Source organism: Manacus candei, unplaced genomic scaffold (genome assembly GCF_025592945.1).
Source record: "Manacus candei isolate 608988 ecotype Guabito, Panama unplaced genomic scaffold, ASM2559294v1 h1tg000115l, whole genome shotgun sequence".
NCBI lineage: Eukaryota > Metazoa > Chordata > Aves > Passeriformes > Pipridae > Manacus > Manacus candei.
This window is the reverse complement of record NW_026138163.1, coordinates 915,777-934,176: the sequence shown is the minus strand read 5'-3', so window position 1 is coordinate 934,176 and position 18,400 is coordinate 915,777. Positions and strand designations below refer to the sequence as shown.

The following is an 18,400-nucleotide window of genomic DNA, read 5'->3' as shown; positions in this document are numbered from 1 at the left end:
AGGCTTGAAAAAAGGGAACAGCAGCTCTTTCTACCGGGAAAAAAAGTCTGAATCCTTTGGCTTCAGGTGCAGTTCTTGGAGCAGTCTGGGCACTTTTTGGGCAGCAAGAGATTCCTGTGGTGGCCCCTTTTGTCTGGCAGGAATCTTCATTTGGATTCAATTTTCCAGGAGGTGGGACCGGCCATTGCAGAGCAGGACTGAGAAAAGGGAACAGCAGCTCTTTCCCTGAGGAAAAAAAGTCTGGATCCTTTGGCTTCAGGTGTAGTTGTTGCAGCCTGGGTACTTCTTGGGATAGATGAGTTTTCTGTGGTGGCACCTTTTTTCTGGCAGGAATCTTCAGTAGGATTCAGTTTTTAAAAAGGTGGGACTGGAGATTGCAGAGCAGGGCTGAAAAAAGGGAACAGCAGCTCTTTCCCTGAGGAAAAAAAGTCTCGATCCTTTGGCTTCAGGAGTAGTTGGTGGGGCAGCCTGGGCACTTCTTGGGCAGCAAGAGTTTTTTGTAGCGGCAAATTTTGTCTGGCAGGAATATTCATTTGGATTAAATTTTTCACGAGGTGGGACCGGCCATTGCAGAGCAGGCCTGAAAAACGGGAACAGCAGCTCTTCACACCAGGAAAAAATCTGGAAGCTTTGGCTTCAGGTGTAGTTTGTGCAGCCTGGGAACTTCTTGGGAAGGAAGAGTTTTTTGTGGCGGCACCTTTTGTCTGGCAGGAATCTTCATTTAGAGTAAATTTTTCAGGAGGTGGGACGAGCCATTGTAGCAGGGCTGAAAAAAGGGAACAGCAGCTCTTTCACCCAGGGAAAAAAGTCTGGATCTTTTGGCGTCAGGTGCACTTCTTGGGGCAGCCTGGGCACTTCTTGGGGAACAAGAACTTTCTGTGGTGGCACCTTTTGTCTGGCAGGAATCTTCATTTGGATTCAATTTTCCAGGAGGTGGGACCGGCCATTGCAGAGCAGGGCTGAAAAAAGGGAACAGCAGCGCTTTCCACCAGGAAAAAATCTGGAAGCTTTGACTTCAGGTGTAGTTTGTGCAGCCTGGAAACTTCTTGGGAAGGTAGAGTTTTTTGTGGTAGCACCTTTTGTCTGGCAGGAATCTTCATTTGGATTAAATTTTTTAAAAGGTGGGACCGGTCATTGCAGAGCGCGGCTGAAAAAAGGAACAGCAGCTCTTTCCACCAGGAAAAAAAGTCTGGAAGCTTTGTCATGGAGGTGCAGTTGTTGGGGTAGCCTGGGCACTTCTTGGGCAGGAAGAGCTTTCTGTGGTGGCGCCTTTTGTCTGGCAGGAATCTTCATCTGGAGTAAAGTTTTCTGGAGGTGGGACCGGCCATTGCAGCACAGCACTGAAAAAAGGGAACAGCAGCTCTTTCTACCAGGAAAAAAGGTCTGGATCCTTTGGTTTTGAGGTGTAGTTGGTGGGGCAGCCTGGGCACTTCTTGGGCAGCAAGAGATTCCTGTAGTGGCACCTTTTGTCTAGGAGGAATCTTCATTTGCATTCAATTTTCCAGGAGGTGGGGCCGGGCATTGCAGTGCAGGTCTGAAAAAAGGGAACAGCAGCTCTTTCCACCAGAAAAAAATCTGGAAGCTTTGGCTTCAGGTGTAGTTTGTGCAGCCTGGGAACTTCTTGGGAAGGAAGAGTTTTTTGTGGTAGCCCCTTTTGTCAGGCAGGAATCTTCATTTAGAGTAAATTTTTCAGGAGGTGGGACAAGCCATTTCAGCAGGGCTGAAAAAAGGGAACAGCAGCTCTTTCCACCAGGAAAAAAGTCTGGAAGCTTTGTCATGGAGGTGCAGTTGTTGGGGTAGCCTGGGCACTTCTTGGGCAGGAAGAGCTTTCTGTGGTGGCGCCTTTTGTCTGGCAGGAATCTTCATCTGGAGTAAAGTTTTCTGGAGGTGGGACCGGCCATTGCAGCACAGGACTGCAAAAAGGGAACAGCAGCGCTTTCCACCAGGAAAAAATCTGGAAGCTTTGACTTCAGGTGTAGTTTGTGCAGCCTGGGAACTTCTTGGGAAGGAAGAGTTTTTTGTAGTGGCAAATTTTGTCTGGCAGGAATATTCATTTGGATTAAATTTTTCACGAGGTGGGACCGGCCATTGAAGAGCAGGCCTGAAAAACAGGAACAGCAGCTCTTCACACCAGGAAAAAATCTGGAAGCTTTGGCTTCAGGTGTAGTTTGTGCAGCCTGGGAACTTCTTGGGAAGGAAGAGTTTTTTGTGGCGGCACCTTTTGTCTGGCAGGAATCTTCATTTAGAGTAAATTTTTCAGGAGGTGGGACGAGCCATTGTAGCAGGGCTGAAAAAAGGGAACAGCAGCTCTTTCACCCAGGGAAAAAAGTCTGGATCTTTTGGCGTCAGGTGCACTTCTTGGGGCAGCCTGGGCACTTCTTGGGGAACAAGAACTTTCTGTGGCGGCACCTTTTGTCTGGCAGGAATCTTCATTTAGAGTAAATTTTTCACGAGGTGGGACCGGCCATTGCAGAGCAGGCCTGAAAAACGGGAACAGCAGCTCTTCACACCAGGGAAAAAGCCTGGATCCTTTGGCTTTGAGGTGCAGTTGGTGGGGCAGCCTGGGCACTTCTTGGGATAGATGAGTTCTCTGTGGTGGCACCTTTTGTATGGCAGGAATCTTCAGTCGGATTCAATTTTCCAGGAGGTTGGACCGGCCATTGCAGCACAGGGCTGAAAAAAGGGAACAGCAGCTCTTTCCACCAGGAACAAAGTCTGGAAGCTTTGGTTTCAGGTGTAGTTGGTGGGGCAGCCTGGGAACTTCTTGGGCATCAAGACCTTTCTGTGGTGGCACCTTTTGTCTGGCAGGAATCTTCATCTGGAGTAAAGTTTTCTAGAAGTGGGAACGGCCCTTGCAGCACAGGTCTGAAAATAGGGAACAGCAGCTCTTTCCACCAGGAAAAAAAGTCTGGATCCTTTGGCTTCAGGTGCAGTTCTTGGGGCAGCCTGGGCACTTCTTGGGCATCAAGACCTTTCCGTGGTAGCACCTTTTGTCTGGCAGGAATCTTCAGTTGGATTCAATTTTCCAGGAGGTGGGGCCGGCCATTGCAGAGCAGGGCTGAAAATAGGGAACAGCAGCTCTTTCCACCAGGAAAAAGTTCTGGAAGTTTTGTCTTTGAGGTGAAGTTGGTGGGGCAGTCTGGGCACTTCTGGGGCAGCAAAGACCTTTCTGTGGTGGCACCTTTTCTCTGGCAGGAATCTTTATTTGGAGTAAATTTTCTATGAGGTGGGACCAGAATTACAGAACAGGACTGAAAAAAGGGAAAAGCAGCTCTTTCCACCAGGAAAAAATCTGGAAGCTTTGACTTCAGGTGTAGTTTGTGCAGCCTGGAAACTTCTTGGGAAGGTAGAGTTTTTTGTGGTAGCACCTTTTGTCTGGCAGGAATCTTCATTTGGATTCAATTTTTTAAAAGGTGGGACCGGTCATTGCAGAGCAGGGTAGAAAAAAGGGAACAGCAGCTCTTTCCACCAGGAAAAAAAGTCAGGAAGCTTTGTCATGGAGGTGCAGTTGTTGGGGTAGCCTGGGCACTTCTTGGGCAGGAAGAGCTTTCTGTGGTGGCGCCTTTTGTCTGGCAGGAATCTTCATCTGGAGTAAAGTTTTCTGGAGGTGGGACCGGCCATTGCAGCACAGGACTGAAAAAAGGGAACAGCAGCTCTTTCCACCAGGAAAAAAAGTCTGGATCCTTTGGTTTTGAGGTGTAATTGGTGGGGCAGCCTGGGCACTCCTTGGGCAGCAAGAGATTCCTGTAGTGGCACCTTTTGTCTAGGAGGAATCTTCAGTCGGATTCAATTTTCCAGGAGGTGGGACCGGCCATTGCAGTGCAGGTCTGAAAAAAGGGAACAGCAGCTCTTTCCACCAGGAAAAAATCTGGAAGCTTTGGCTTCAGGTGTAGTTGGTGGGGCAGCCTGGGCACTTCTTGGGAAGGAAGAGTTTTTTGTGGCGGTACCTTTCGTCTGGCAAAAATCTTCATTTGGAATAAATTTTTTAAAAGGTGGGACCGGTCATTGCAGAGCAGGGATGAAAAAAGGAACAGCAGTTCTTTCCACCAGGAAAAAAAGTCTGGATCCTTTGTCTTTGAGGTTCAGTTGTTGGGGCAGCGTGGGCACTTCTTGGGCAGCAAAAACCTTTCTGTGGTGGCACTTTTTGTCTGGCAGGAATCTTCATCTGGAGTAAAGTTTTCTGGAGGTGGGACCGGCCATTGCAGAGCAGGGCTGAAAAAAGGGAACAGCAGCTCTTTCCACCAGGAAAAAATGTCTGGATCCTTTGGCTTTGAGGTGCAGTTGTTGGGGCCACCTTGGCACTTCTTGGGCAGCAAGAGATTCCTGTGATGGCACCTTTTGTCTCTGAGGTGTTTTTTCCCTGTTATCAAGTCCTTTATGGCGTCAGTCACAGAGCACTGGGTGTGCTCACAGGGCATGATGAAGGAATACAGCAGCAGTGTGGAAAGAGGAGGTAGAAAAATACATTCCTGAATCTAATTGCCTTCTTCATTTAGAGAAATTGCTAATCTTGTGACATGATTTGTACTGGACCCTTCTAAGGATGTACGTTTGCCCAGACCTTTTGCTCCAGATGTGCCAGCTACACCAAATTAAACCAGAGAGAATCTCAGCGAAGCCAAAAATCAGCTCTTATGGCTCTTGGCACTCTATGGGGTTTGGCACTGGAGCTCAATCTCTCTGGGATGGCTTGTCCAGAACAGTTCATTTAATGAATGGTGCTGTTGCTGAACTTCCCTGGGCACATTGCAATTGGCTACTGAGGCTGAAAGGTTTCCTCGAAGGATTTTTATCTTTTGAAACTACAGGCTGAATTTTAGGGATAAACTCCAGTTTTCTGAAAGTGGAAAGCTGATCAAACAGAAAAGACTGTTTCTTCTACAACAGATTTGAAATAGTCCACTTGTAAAAATCACAAAGCTTGAAGTCTACTCAGCAGAGCTGATTCCTCATCTGCACTGATCATCAGCAACTGGCCTCTCTCCTATTTCAGGGTCTCATCTGTGTACACTGGATTAAGGCCTCCTAACTTCTTAAGAAAAGTAGTGTTCTAAGCTCACAGTTCTGGCAAGGTTTCCTTAGTAGATGGGTTGAAAAGCAAAACTTTGTTGCCATGACCAACGAATGCAGAGCCCAAGGTTGTTTGTGGTGCTAGCTTTGCTCCACTCTCTAATAACTTCTGTCCAGATCAGTGCTGGCAACAAGAATTCCAGGTTAACGCTTGTTTCAGTTTTCAGGCTTTGCATTTCAAGAATGGGGAGTTGTTATTGGAAACTCTGCCATGGCTGTCAGTAACAGCCTTGGAAAACAGTTTTTCTTATTTCTGAGGGAGAAGTTTCCAACCCAGCTTTGGAGTATGCAAATAGTTGAATGACTTGTTGTACAATTGGAAATAAAAGTCAATACATTTGCTCTGATTAATGTCTTAAGTTATATTTGGCTAAAGAGTTCTTTTCTTATTACCTTCTTTAAAAAATAGAACCCACAAGCAGAAAGGTGATCTCCTAAAGTGTTGCAACCTTTTAAGTCCACTTGTTGCCACACAACAATAGCATGCCAATATCACATCCAAAGATACAGAATCCAAAGATACACACAAATATAGACCTATACAAATCTATGTATGCATATCTATCTACCTATACATATCTATACATATCTATACATATCTATACATATCTATACAAATACACACAAGAAAGTCTGGGGTTCCTGATGAGAGTTCTACACGGGTAATGAACAGAGGACTGGTTTGATGTGTCATACAACTGTGGGAACCATGAATGTAAGCTCTGAGCTTTACTTTATTGTCCCGGTTTGTAACTGCCTGCCTTCCCTTTGGGGGGAACACAGGGCTCTGCTTTGCATGGTCTGTTTTGTTTCACGTGGCAGTGTAGACTAGGGGCAGAAGAGTTTTTGGAGCCAAACAGCTCGATCCAGATTCAGTTCCTTTAGTGGTGCCTAAAACTCAGGAGCTGGACTCCACGGTGCCGGTGGGACCCTCCCAACTCAGCACGTTCCATGATTCCATCAAGTCCAACTGTCAGCCCAGCACTGCCCCAGCAACCCCCAAACCACTAAAGCGTGTCAGCCATGGCCAGATGCAGGCGCCTCTGAAACACCTGCCGGGGTGCTGGCTCCGCCTGGGCAACCCATTGCAGTGCCCGAGCCCCCCCGAAAAACACAGTGAGAAACCTTTGTCCAGGAGCTGACCTGAAGCTCCCCTGCCTCAGCCTCGGGCCACGTCCCCCGCTCCTCCCAGCGCAGGCTCCTTTCCAGCAGCCCCCTCGGCAGAAGGCGGCTCAGGGCTCCCCTCTGCCCCCCCGGCCGGCTCCGCTCCGGCCCCGCTCCCGCCACGGCCCCGCTCGGCTCTGCACGGGGAAGGAACGCGCCCAGCCCCGGCCCGACACCCCCGGGGGCCGCGCACCGGGGATTCCTGCCCGGGGGTCACTTGCCAGGGGTTGTTCACCGCGGGTCATTCACCGGGGGTCCCTCCGCAGGGGTCACTTACCGGGGCTTCTCCCCCGCGGGTCGCTCACCGGGTGTCACTTACTGGGCGTCGCTCACCGGGGGTCGCTCACCAGCGGCCACTCGCCGGGGGCCGCGCACGGGGGGTCCCTCCCCCGGGACCGCGCACCGGGGACCACTCGCCGGGGCTCTCTCGCCCGGGGGCCACTCGCCGGGGGTCTCGGGGCCGCTGCCCGGGGTCTCTGCCCGGGGGCCGCTCAGCGGCAGCGCTCCCGCTCCCGGCCCCGCCCCGCCCGCTCCCACCCAAACCCCACCAACCGCCCCTCTCGGCCCCGCCCCCGCCCCGCCCAATCCCCGCCTCGCCCCGCCCACTCTGCCGCCTCCCATTGGCTGCGCACGTTCGGCCCTGGAGCGAGGAGCGCGCGGGGAGCGTTGCCTGGAAACCGGCCAGGGAATCCCGGGAATCCTCGAGGCGCCGGCGCTGCCCCCCCACTCCTGGAGCAGCGGCCGGGCCCGCCCGGGGAGCGGGCACTCAGCGCCCGGCTGCGGCCGCCAAAACGGGCAGGGAAGCAGGCGCGCGGGAGGCGGGCTCCGGGCCCCGGGCAGCGAGGAGCCCTTAACTGATATTTGGCTAAAGAGTTCTTTTCTTGTTACCTTCTTTAAAAAACAGAACCCACAAGCAGAAAGGTGATCTCCTAAAGTCTTGTAACCTTTTAAGTCCACTTGTTGCCACACAACAATAGCATGCCAATATGACATCCAAAGATACAGAATCTTACAGAGATACACACAAATAGATATCTATACATAGGTATGTGTATATATACATATCTATACAAATACACACAAGAAAGTTTGGGGTTCCTGATGACAGTTCTACACGGGTAATGAACAGAGGACTGGTTTGATGTGTCATACAACTGTGGGGACCATGAATGTAAGCTCTGAGCTTTGCTTTATTCTCCCGGTTTGTAACTGCCTGCCTTCCCTTTGGGGGAAACACAGGCCTCTATTTTGCACGGTCTGTTTTGTTTCACTTGGCAGTGTAGACTAGGGGCAGAAGAATTTTTGAAGCCAAACAGATCCAGATTCAGTTCCTTTAGTGGTGCCTAAAACTCAGGAGCTGGACTCCACAGTGCCGGTGGGACCCTCCCAACTCAACACGTTGTTCCATGATTCCATCAAGTCCAACTGTCAGCCCAGCACTGCCCCAGCAACCCCCAAACCACTAAACCGTGTCAGCCATGGCCAGATGCAGGCGCCTCTGAAACACCTGCCGGGGTGCTGGCTCCGCCTGGGCAACCCATGGCAGTGCCCGAGCCCCCCCGAAAAACACAGCGAGAAACCTTTGTCCAGGAGCTGACCTGAAGCTCCCCTGCCTCAGCCTCGGGCCACGTCCCCCGCTCCTCCCAGCACAGGCTCCTTTCCAGCAGCCCCTCGGCAGAAGGCGGCTCAGGGCTCCCCTCTGCCCCCCCGGCCGGCTCCGCTCCGGCCCGGCTCCCGCCACGGCCCCGCTCGGCTCTGCACGGGGAAGGAACGCGCCCAGCCCCGGCCCGACACCCCCGGGGGCCGCGCACCGGGGGACTGTCCCCGAGGCTCACTCACCGGGGGTCCCTCCTCGGGGCTCCGTCCCCGGGGTTCACTTGCCAGGGGTTGTTCACCGCGGGTCATTCACCGGGGGTCCCTCCGCAGGGGTCACTTACCGGGGCTTCTTCCCCGCGAGTCGCTCACCGGGTGTCACTTACTGGGGGTCGCTCACCGGGGGTCGCTCACCAGCGGCCACTCGCCGGGGGCCGCGCACGGGGGGTCCCTCCCCCGGGGCCCCGCACCGGGGGCCACTCGCCGGGGGTCTCGGGGCCGCTGCCCGGGGTCTCTGCCCGGGGGCCGCTCAGCGGCAGCGCTCCCGCTCCCGGCCCCGCCCCGCCCGCTCCCACCCAAACCCCACCAACCGCCCCTCTCGGCCCCGCCCCCGCCCCGCCCAATCCCCGCCTCGCCCCGCCCACTCCGCCGCCTCCCATTGGCTGCGCACGTTCGGCCCTGGAGCGAGGAGCGCGCGGGGAGCGTTGCCTGGAAACCGGCCAGGGAATCCCGGGAATCCTCGAGGCGCCGGCGCTGCCCCCCCACTCCTGGAGCAGCGGCCGGGCCCGCCCGGGGAGCGGGCACTCAGCGCCCGGCTGCGGCCGCCAAAACGGGCAGGGAAGCAGGCGCGCGGGAGGCGGGCTCCGGGCCCGGGCAGCGAGGAACCCTAAAAAGAACAAAAGTGTTGGAAGAGAGGGAACTCATCGCACCGTCACAGAACAGGCTGAGGTGGAAGGGACCCACGAGGAGCGTCGAGTCCAAGCCTTTGCCCGGCACAGCACCGACCCCAAGAGTCACACCGTGTGCCTGAACTCTGCCAGATCACAGCCCAGCATCAGCTTCATGTGCCGTGAGGCCCCACGTGTGTGTTTGCTCCCCGTGTCTAGTGGGAGAGATGACACTCCCTTAGAGTGGAATAAAGATTATCCGAGACTGGAACTGGCAGCTGTGATAAACTGTATCCCGAGAGCATTTAACTGGTAGCAGTTTTCCCTGGGCTCTAGCTTGCTATTTATTATAGTTATTTGCAGACAGGAAAGGGGAGAGAATTAAAAAATCTCTTTCTCCTTGCCCCCTCCACAACAAGTTTGAGGACATGTGGGTGTTGAAACATAGCTTAACAAACAGTCCAGCCTTGAGAGAGTGGGGAGAGCACAGGGGGGCTCAGTTTAACCGTTTGTCTGGTTTTCTTCCTTTCTGAGGAGGATTTATTTTTCTTAGGTGGGAAAGTGCCAAAAATAGACAGCAAAATCAGACTGCAGTTCAGAGATCACACTCTCATCTCCGTGGAACCAGATCAAGAGAATGCTGTGGGTACAGTGAAGCCACCCCTGTACATTTGGGGTGGGCTGGGGAGTGCATGTGAGGCATGGGAGTTGTTGCTCTCCTGTGCAAAAGGTCTGTAAGGGTCATGCAGTTACACTGAGCTGGATCCTGCATCCCATTAGGGTTTGTTAGGATACTGTGGGGTTGTTTGTTGAGTGATCTGGCACATTCCAACCTTCTGGAGGGGGGCTTCAAAACTAAATTCAGCCTATGATTCTGTATGGGAGGTACATGGCTTTTGTCTCAGGTTTGATGGGGTAGATCATTACAGCAGCTAAATGGCCTCTACAGGTCTTGATAATAGGGGTTTTTTTCTATTCTTTGTATTTAAGAACAGGAATAATTTATAAAAATAGGTTTTCTCAAGAGAGGGAATTCTGCTGGTTGCAGCTGCTGCTGTGGCTACATTTAGTCTTCACTTCTGGGTTATCTCTGTATCCAAGCAGGTACCAGGGGCACTACTAAGTTGTTCCACAACACTGATCCATGCATCTTGCATTATGCTGTGTTTATACTGCTTCTTATCCATGAAGGTTTTTTAGTATGAAATTGTAGAAGTGCTTTTTATCTCACTTTAAAAAAAAAAAAAAAGGGGCGGGACACACAGCAAAGATTATCTTGTACAGTTTGGGGTTTGTTTGGAGGAATTGAATGTTTCCCAAGAAAAACACACCATAACTTTCTGATTTTTTCCTCCATCTTGCTTGTGTCCATACTGAGACTGTGTAGGTTTTGGAGACTTTTTCCCCCCAGTTTTTGGGCCACCTTGCCTTCTGATGTCACACAGATCAACCCAGGATGACAGGACACATGGAAGACCTGTGTCCACAAATTCCATGTGCAACCTGCCCAGAGAGCTCTGAATTGCTTTGCACAGCTCTGACCAAGGACTGATGATGGGCATGTGATTTTTAAGAAACAGATCAGTATCAGACTGGAAATGTGTTGCTGCACATGTAACAGTTCGTTTGGATACATGTCCGGAATAAAGACAAGTGCCAGAAATACTCAAACACACAAAATATCTTTTATTACAGTGAGAATAATAATAATAGTAATAAACTTAGCAAGAGGAATTAAAAACTAAAAAAGGATACAGAATAACTACCTTATCGGGTGGCATTAAAGAAATACTACGAACAGCATTTAATACAGTATTAACTAGTGAAAAAGGGATACTAGAAAAGGATCTTAACACAATATTATGGATAACACGATATTGGTTAGTAAAAAGGGAAACTAAAGGAAAAATAGTATAAACATAAAAGGGGAATTAAAGGAACACTAAAAGGATATTAAAAAGTTTGTTTTCTCAGTTGCTTCCTGTCAATAAACTGTGCTTACCCACACAGACAGGCCAGGGCTGCCAGGATCTGCAGCAGCTGGTCGGTGCCCGTGCTCAGCGGGCGTCCCCATGGAACAACACAGTCTCCATGGCAGGATGAGGATCGCTCACCCCAGCAGTCCTGACACCCCATTTTATCAGCTCTGCATTACACCACGTAGGGCCAGTACCCAGTATAAGGTGATGCCTGAGTGGCAGCCAAACCTTGCCTGATCATCACCTGATAGCAACAGTCTGTGCATGCCCTGCTGTAGGGCAAGGGGCCAGCCACCCCTGCCCACAGAATCTTCCTCCCATCATCATCTTTCTCACCCCTATGTATGACCTCTACCATTGTGTTTCAAGGGTAGATGTATCTATCTTGCAATATGTAGCAAAACCAAGGAAGAACTCAGCTCTGATAATAGGGGATATCAGGCTGACTTGCTAAAAAGCACAATGGACCTTACAATTAGCTTGTGCCATGAAGTTCCATTGTACCATACTCTGGCTGGTTTCACATCCTAATATGATTCCTTTCTCATGCCTCTATGCTCCATTGATCATCTAATTCAAAAGTACCCCCCTTACATTTGTTTAAATATAAAATGAACCAAGGACAATTTTTGAGAGCTTTGCATTTAGATTTCATTAGTCTGAAGTAGTAAAATAAATGGTCTTGTGTGTATTTGTCTATATAGAATCACAGACTGGTTTGGGTTGGAAGGGACCTTAAAGATCTTCTCATTCCACCCCCTGCCATGGGCAGGGACACCTTCCACTAGAGCAGGTTGATCCAAGCTGTCCTTGGACACTTGCAGGGATCCAGGGGCAGCCACAGCTTCTCTGAGAATTCCATCCCTGCCCATCACCACCCTCCCAGGGAAGGATTTCTTCCCAGTCTCCCATCTAACCCTGCTCTCTTTCAGTTGAAAAACCATTGCCCCTTGTCCTGTCCCTCCAGGCCCATAGAAAAAGTCCCTCTCCCTCCTTTTTAGAAGCCCCCTTCCCTGGTGGGGTGTCTTCAGCTCCTCCCAGGACCTGTGTGTGTCTGTATCTATCTTGTATCTGTGTATATTTATAGACAGGATATATTTTAATACATTTCTATCCATATATTTAGACATAGATATTTACACATTGTAAATATTAATGCACACCTGTCTACACAATGATGATAACTTTGTGTCCAGACCTACTCCTTCCATTCTGTAACCTTTTGGGGGGATTTATTCCTTGGGATTTCCAGGGTCTCACTTTCAGTGGAGCGGATCTTTCCCACCTGGATCTTTGCTGCATCAACTTCAAGGTGGCCAATCTGAGCCGCTGCAACCTGACCCGTGCCAACCTGTGCTGTGCCAGCCTGGAGAGGGCTGACCTGTCAGGCTCTGTGCTGGATGGAAGAGCTGCTGCAGCTTGGGAGGGCTGGGCTTGTGTTAACAGAGAGGAGTTGGAACAAACAGAGGGGTGTAAAACATGGAATTCTTAAATATATTCTAGAGTTGTTCTGGTTCCCAAAGCTTTTACACTTCCTCCCAGTAATGATTTAATGGGATTGACTTCCAAAGCAGAAATTAAAAGTGTCTTCTTGATTGTCTTTGGTGTTGTTCCTCTGGCTCTCAGTGACTCCTGTCTGTGCCAGTGTGCCAACCTGCCAGGGGTGAAGATGCTGCGCTCCAACGCAGAGGGAGCGTCCCTGAAAGGCTGCAACTCTGAGGACCCATCAGGCCTTCAAGCTAATCTGGAAGGTGAGAAGCTTTTGCCTTGTTAATCTGTGCCAACTGAAGCCTGTGTTTGTGCATTTCTATGGCCCAGAAAAGGTCCAGCTGTGGTTTGTCCAACCCTGAGAAGGGCCCACAAGGGCTGCACTGAGTCTGTGACCATCTCAGCCCCAAATCCCCTTGTCCTCCTCCAATTCACACAGTTCTGAGGCAGCACCAGTGTGCAGCTGCTGTGTTTCTGACTGGTTTTCCTCACAGAACCCCTTTCTGTGTGTGTTCCAGGTGCCAGCCTGAAAGGAGTGGCCATGGAGGGCAGTCAGATGACAGGAATGAACCTCCGAGTTGCAACGCTGAGAAACGCCAAACTAAAGAACTGAAACCTCAGGGGAGCAACGTTGGCAGGAACTGATTTGGAAGTGAGTTGGGATTCATTTTCCATCCTATTCCTCCTGTAGTCAACTGGTAATTGGGGGGATTGCTGGCTTTTGGCTGACCTCTCCAGCTTCAGAGTCCAATGGAGTTCAGGTAAATGGACTTCCAGTAAAGCTTTGAACAGAGTTCTGGGTGCATTCCACTGACACTTCTTTTTCTTTTCCCCTTTCTGAATTGTGACCTATCAGGTTGTGACCTCCAGGAAGCCAATTTGAGGGGCTCTGATGTGAAAGGAGCCATCTTTGAAGAGATGCTGACCCCCCTGCACATGTCCCAGAGCATCAGATAGGGAAGAGAAGACGTCAAAGAGGAAGGAATCCAAACATTTGTTGTGAGTTTCTTCACCTCCTCCCCTTCCTGAGTTAGAAGGAATGGCTATTAGACAACTTCCATTTGCAGTAGTGCCTAAGCAGACTCTTTCTGATCACTTTTGGGGAGGGAATTTTTGTTTCAGAGGTGGAAAGAGAGAGTTTCTCCCTTTGTGAAGAGAGTGAGGAAGTGGGCTGGTTCTGAAAGCAGAAAGTGGGGCTGGTTTGGGGGGGAAGGTTCAAGACTTTCATTGTTTAGCATTGCCTGACTTTGGAATGCATTTTAATTTCTAAAGCACAATATATGCAATTCTATTTGTTAAGTCTGTAGCTGCAATATGAATAGAAAATGTTATTGCTGTATAGTAGCAAAGAAAGTGGAGGTTTCCAGGTAGACAAGTGTCTTTACAGTCAGTGTCTTCATTCCTGCAGGGTGTTAATTCCAGGGGTGGTCACACAGTGCCCACAGGATGTGTTCAGGTCTCTACCGGGGTGGAAACAGTGGGGAACTGTCCTCAGAGGTCCTAAATTGCTGTGGAGTAGTTGGAGTGCAGGGTTAGAGCAGCTTTACCCCCTCAAATGTGCAGAGGAAGCTGCTGCCCCTGCAGGGACCTGCCCAGAGCCCGGATTGAGTTCCCCCTGGGAGATCCCTGGGCAGAAATGGGATGTCTTAGTCAATGCTCTCCAAAGGAGTGTGAAATTGCACTCTCAGTCCCAGCTGGGAAGAAAAATTCCCCTGCTTCCACATGTCCTGAGCACTCCAGACTGGAGTTCCTGTAGCTTTTTCCTTCTTTGTTGGGAATTCAATGGACAGAGGAAAACACAGAAGTGTCCCCAAAGCAGAGAGAAGCTCTGGGGCCACAGCACCTGCTCCCCCCTCTTCTCATCCCTGCAGTAGGTGAATAAATGGCCCTCAATGTTTCCCCTCAGTGTACTCTGCAAATCCTCCTTGAAAGCAAGAGCATAATCCCATTTGCCAGCCAGATCCACTTTGGGCTGCTTAAAGTGGCTTTAAAAGCATCTTGCCTGGGGCCAAGTGCCCCTTCCACACTTGCTTTAGCTGTGGAAAAAAGCAGGGAAAGCCGTTTTTTATGTAAGCACCCTTCACATCTCAGTGTTTGTGATCTTGGGAATCCTCATGAACCTGGAACAATGCCAGATTATCGTAAGATATGTACCTGGAGATTGTTTTGACCTGTGTTTAAATCTTCCTTGCGAATATAACTGATACAAAAAATGTAAAAAAAAAAAAAGAAAAAGGGAAATAAAAAGAAAAAAAAAACAAGAAGGAAAAAGAGAAAAAGGAGAAAAAAGAGGGAAAAAAAGAACAGGAAAGAAATTAGAAAAAAAGGAAGAAAAAAGAGAAAGAAAAAAGGGGGAATAGAAAGAAGAAAGAAGAAAGAAAGAAGAAAGAGGGAAAAAAAGACAGAAAAACCAAAAAGTCCATGCAAATGGCCGCTGACCCCCGCGAGAACTACAAGTCCCAGAGTGCACCGCGCAGGGCGGTGAGCGTGGCAGGAGGCGGGCGGACGGGGCAGTGGCCGCGCGCTGATTGGCTGCAGCGGGGTCTGTGCAGGCGGTGCGCGCGCAGAGCGCCGCGTTGGCTGCCGGGAAGTCACGATGGCGCTGGGGCCTGCTTTTGTCTGTGAGACCGGGCGGGAGCGGGTGAGAGCGGGCTCTGGGGATCCCCTCGGGGGCTGCGGGGAGCGCGGCTGGGGGTGGAAAGGCTGGAGGGCTCGGGAGGGTTTAGCGCGGGGGTTCGGGGGTTCCCGAGAGGCAGAGCGCGGGATTGCAACCCTGTCGGGGGCCGCGGGGCCCGGGAGGCCTCCCAAGAACCCGGATGTTGGATTCGGGTCCTGAGAAATTCCTTCGGAAAAAAAATTCAAAACCACCCAACCAAAGAAAGAACCCTAAAAAAAGGAAAAATGAGAAAAAGGTGAAGGAAAAACTGCAAGGGCCAGGATGATTTTATTGCTTTGGTTCAGTTTTTCGTCGGTCTCCTCCTTCTCAGATTCTCTGCTCCCTTCCTTTACAGAAAGCTCTTCTGCTGTTCTGTGGTTTTGTGGTCCCTTAGGGGCTTTTCGGGGTCCCTGAGGCGGTTTTAAGGTATCTCTGGGGGGGGTTGATGTCGTGAGGGGACTTAGGGAGGAGGTTGAAGGTCCCTGAAGGGGTTTGGGAGTCCGTGAGAGAGTTTTGGAGTCTCTGAGGGAACTGAGAAGTCCTGGATGGCTTTGGAGGGGTGTCTTTAAAGCAGTTTAGGGGGTTTCTCGGGGGCTTTTGGGAGTGTCAGAGGGTTTTGAGGGTCACAAAGAGTGTCTTGGGTACACTAGGGGGGTCTCAGGACTCACCTGCTCGTAGTGCTGCTACTCCTCTTTCCCCCCAGACATCATTAACCCCCTAAAATGTGCCCTAGCCCCCATTTTCCCTTTAATCCCCTCCCCCCACAGATCCCTTTGACCCCCTCAAGACCCCTTTTAACTCCCCCAAATACACCCAAAGCACCCAAAATCCTCCAAATCCCCATCAACCCCCCCCCAGATCTCCCCAAATCTCCCCCAGCTCCCCCTCAAATCCATTCCAACCCCCCCCCAAAGAGGGATCACCTGGCACCCTGGGACAGGAACACAGTGGGCTGTACTGGGGGCACTGGGGGGGGCTCAGGTGTCCCAGGACAACGTGGCCCAGCTCCAGGAGAGATCTGGGGAGCAGTGAGGAGGTACTGGCCTGTCCTGGTCTGTACTGGTCTGTCCTGGTCTGTACTGGTCTGACCTGGTTTGTACCCCCAATCCCCAAAGCCCTTCCCCAGCTCCCCCAGGAACCTCCCGCACCCCAAAGCCCCCCAGGCCCCCCCAGACCCCTGACTTGGTCCTGCTGCCCCTTGAGCATCTGCAGCTGCTGCAGAACCAGGCATTTCATCAGCAAATGTGCAGGTGACCCCAAGCTGGGGGTGTGTTGATGTGCTGGAAGGCAGGAGGGCTCTGCAGAGGGACCTGGCCCAGCTGGATCCATGGGCTGATTGCAAGGGGATGAGGTTCCAGCAGGCCAAGGGCCGGGTCCTGCCCTTTGGCCACAAGAAGCCCCGTCAGCCCCCCGGGCTGGGGCCAGAGTGTCTGGAGAGCAGGCAGGCAGAAAGGGAGCTGGGAGTGGGGATGGACAGGAAGCTGAAGAGGAGGCAGAGCGTGCCCAGTGTAATGTTAGAAAAGCAGAAGAGGTTCTGGGATGGTTCTAGAAAGAGAAAGAAGCCCAGAGGCCAGTGCAAGCAAGCAGCCCTCAGCTTGCCCATGATGTCCCCTCCCTGCAGGTTCCTGTCCTTGAGCCCAGGCCCTGAGGTGAGGCTGAGAAGTGGCGCGGAGGTGAGCCCAGAGCTGTCCCTGAGGTGAGGCTGAGAATAAGTGCAAGGCAGAGGTGCTGCTGAGGAAGGAGAGCCCCGTGGTGGAGAAGAGGAAAAGTTGTGCCCATCCCCGAGCAGGTGCTGTGTCCATCCCCTGTGTGCCAGGTGAGCTGGGGCTTTGCTGCAGAGCTGCGGGCGCTGATTTGAGCGTCTCCAAGTGCTGAGATGGTGGGCACCCAGGAACACAAACTGTGCCTGGCCACAGAGCCTGCAAGGAGGAGCAGAGACAGCGGTGGCAGTGTGGGGGGCTAGGTTGTCCCTGTGCCTTCCCCTGCAGGCCCTGGCTGTCCCTGCTGGCCCCTGTCCATCCCCATCAGGTCCCTGCCCGTCCCCCCGGGCTGAGCTCCCCCCAGGAAGTGCCGTGGAGCTGAAGCTGCTGCCATCCCCCCCTGCAGCCGCTGCCCCAGCCAAGGGAGCAGCAAAGGCAGGGCCAGGAGCAGAGGCAGCAGCAGGGGAGCCCTGGGGGGGGCCGGGAAGCTCTTGTGTGGGGCAGGAAAGAGGGGCTGGGCACGAGGCCGGGGCTGTGCTGAGCAGGCCCAGCCCTCACATCCCCCCAGCCAACGCCGGCTGCCCGGGGGGCTTGGGAGGGACCCCCAGCCTGTGTGCCCCACACTGAGCTGGCAGAGAGAGAGCCAAGGGACAGGGCCACGGTCAGGGCCACGGGTGAGGGACAGGCAGGGCCATTGCAGGGCCACGGTGAGGGCACAGCCTGTGGCAGCAGAGCTGCCCAGGGCCGGGGGCAGCCGGGGGTGTTGGTACCAGGCAGTGCTGGGGCCGAGCAGAGCACGAGGCCTCTTGCAGAGCCCTGGAGCAGCCTCCCACTTGCCAGCCCCACCCTGGTGGGGTGACACTGTCCCCTCCCTGCAGGACACTCCCCTGAAATTTTCGAGGGGGCCTTTTGTGTCTATTGCTGGTTGGTGGTTCCTGCTGGGGACCCGAGGGAGCCTCTGCAACCCCATCCGTGGGGCACAATCTCCTCTGCAGAGCTTGACTCACTGCAGACTTTGCAGGGAAATCTGTGCTGGCAACCTGAGTATGTCCCGAAACTCCACGCTCCCCCAGGATATTTGGGACATGTTCCACCTTCCTGGGCACCCATGGGATGGGGGGCGATTGTTCTCCTGCTGTTGCTGTTGCTGCTCCGCCCCTGTCCCTGCCCTTCCTGCCGCTGTCGGGTGAGCGGAGCAACCACGATGGGAAAGGGACGAGAGAAGCAAAAAGAGTGGGTGGGACCCCCAAAGGGAGTGTGAGGGGCGGTGGGTCACCCCCCAAGGGAACTGATGGGACCCAGGCTTTGGGGGGCAGGTGGGAAAGGGGTGGGAGAGGGGGGCTACAGGGAGGGAGAGGGGGCTTATCTTCATATTTTGGAGTATTTTTCATCTGAATTTCAGCTTTGTGTGGTTTGGGGGGATGAGGATCTTCTTGCTATTTCTGAGGGATTTTTTTGCCTGTATCTGGCTGGTTTGTGCTTTTCTGGCCTGAATCTTGGTGTTTTGGAGGTTTTTATGGTCACAGGATGCCCGGTGAGTTCGAGAGATGGACTTGGGCAGGAGGAACTCCCAAGCCAACGCGCTCAGCCCTTGTTTTCCCCCCCATCAGGATTTGTCCTTCCCAAAGCTTGGTCGGATGGAGGAGGAGGCTGGGAGGAAGAGGAAGATGCCTTGGGCCCCCCAGGCAGGTGAGGAGGAAGTCAGTGTCCCTTTGGGCGGGTGTTGTGCTGGCTCTGTCAGCCCAGCATGGCCCCGGCTGCAGGACAACCCCGCTGGCGCCGCCGTCCTGCCGGGGCTGGAGTTGGGGGGATGTCCTTGGCCTTCCCTGTGGGCCGGAGGCAAATCCCCTGCCTGTCCTTCTT

General features: G+C 52.5%; 1 protein-coding gene, 1 long non-coding RNA gene and 1 pseudogene across 2 annotated transcripts in view; 2 read left to right on the top strand and 1 right to left on the bottom strand.

The window, feature by feature from the left end:
• LOC127461896 (zinc finger protein 493-like) overlaps positions 1 to 18,400 on the bottom strand; it is a 431,778-nt pseudogene that overhangs the window by 332,061 nt on the left and 81,317 nt on the right.
• LOC127461897 (zinc finger protein 271-like) overlaps positions 1 to 18,400 on the top strand; it is a 406,813-nt gene that overhangs the window by 325,065 nt on the left and 63,348 nt on the right. The window lies entirely within an intron of this gene.
• LOC127461920 (uncharacterized) lies at positions 12,318 to 13,162 on the top strand. The gene is made up of 3 exons (XR_007900233.1): positions 12,318 to 12,444; positions 12,700 to 12,833; positions 13,038 to 13,162. It is a non-coding gene; the product is annotated as an uncharacterized LOC127461920 (long non-coding RNA).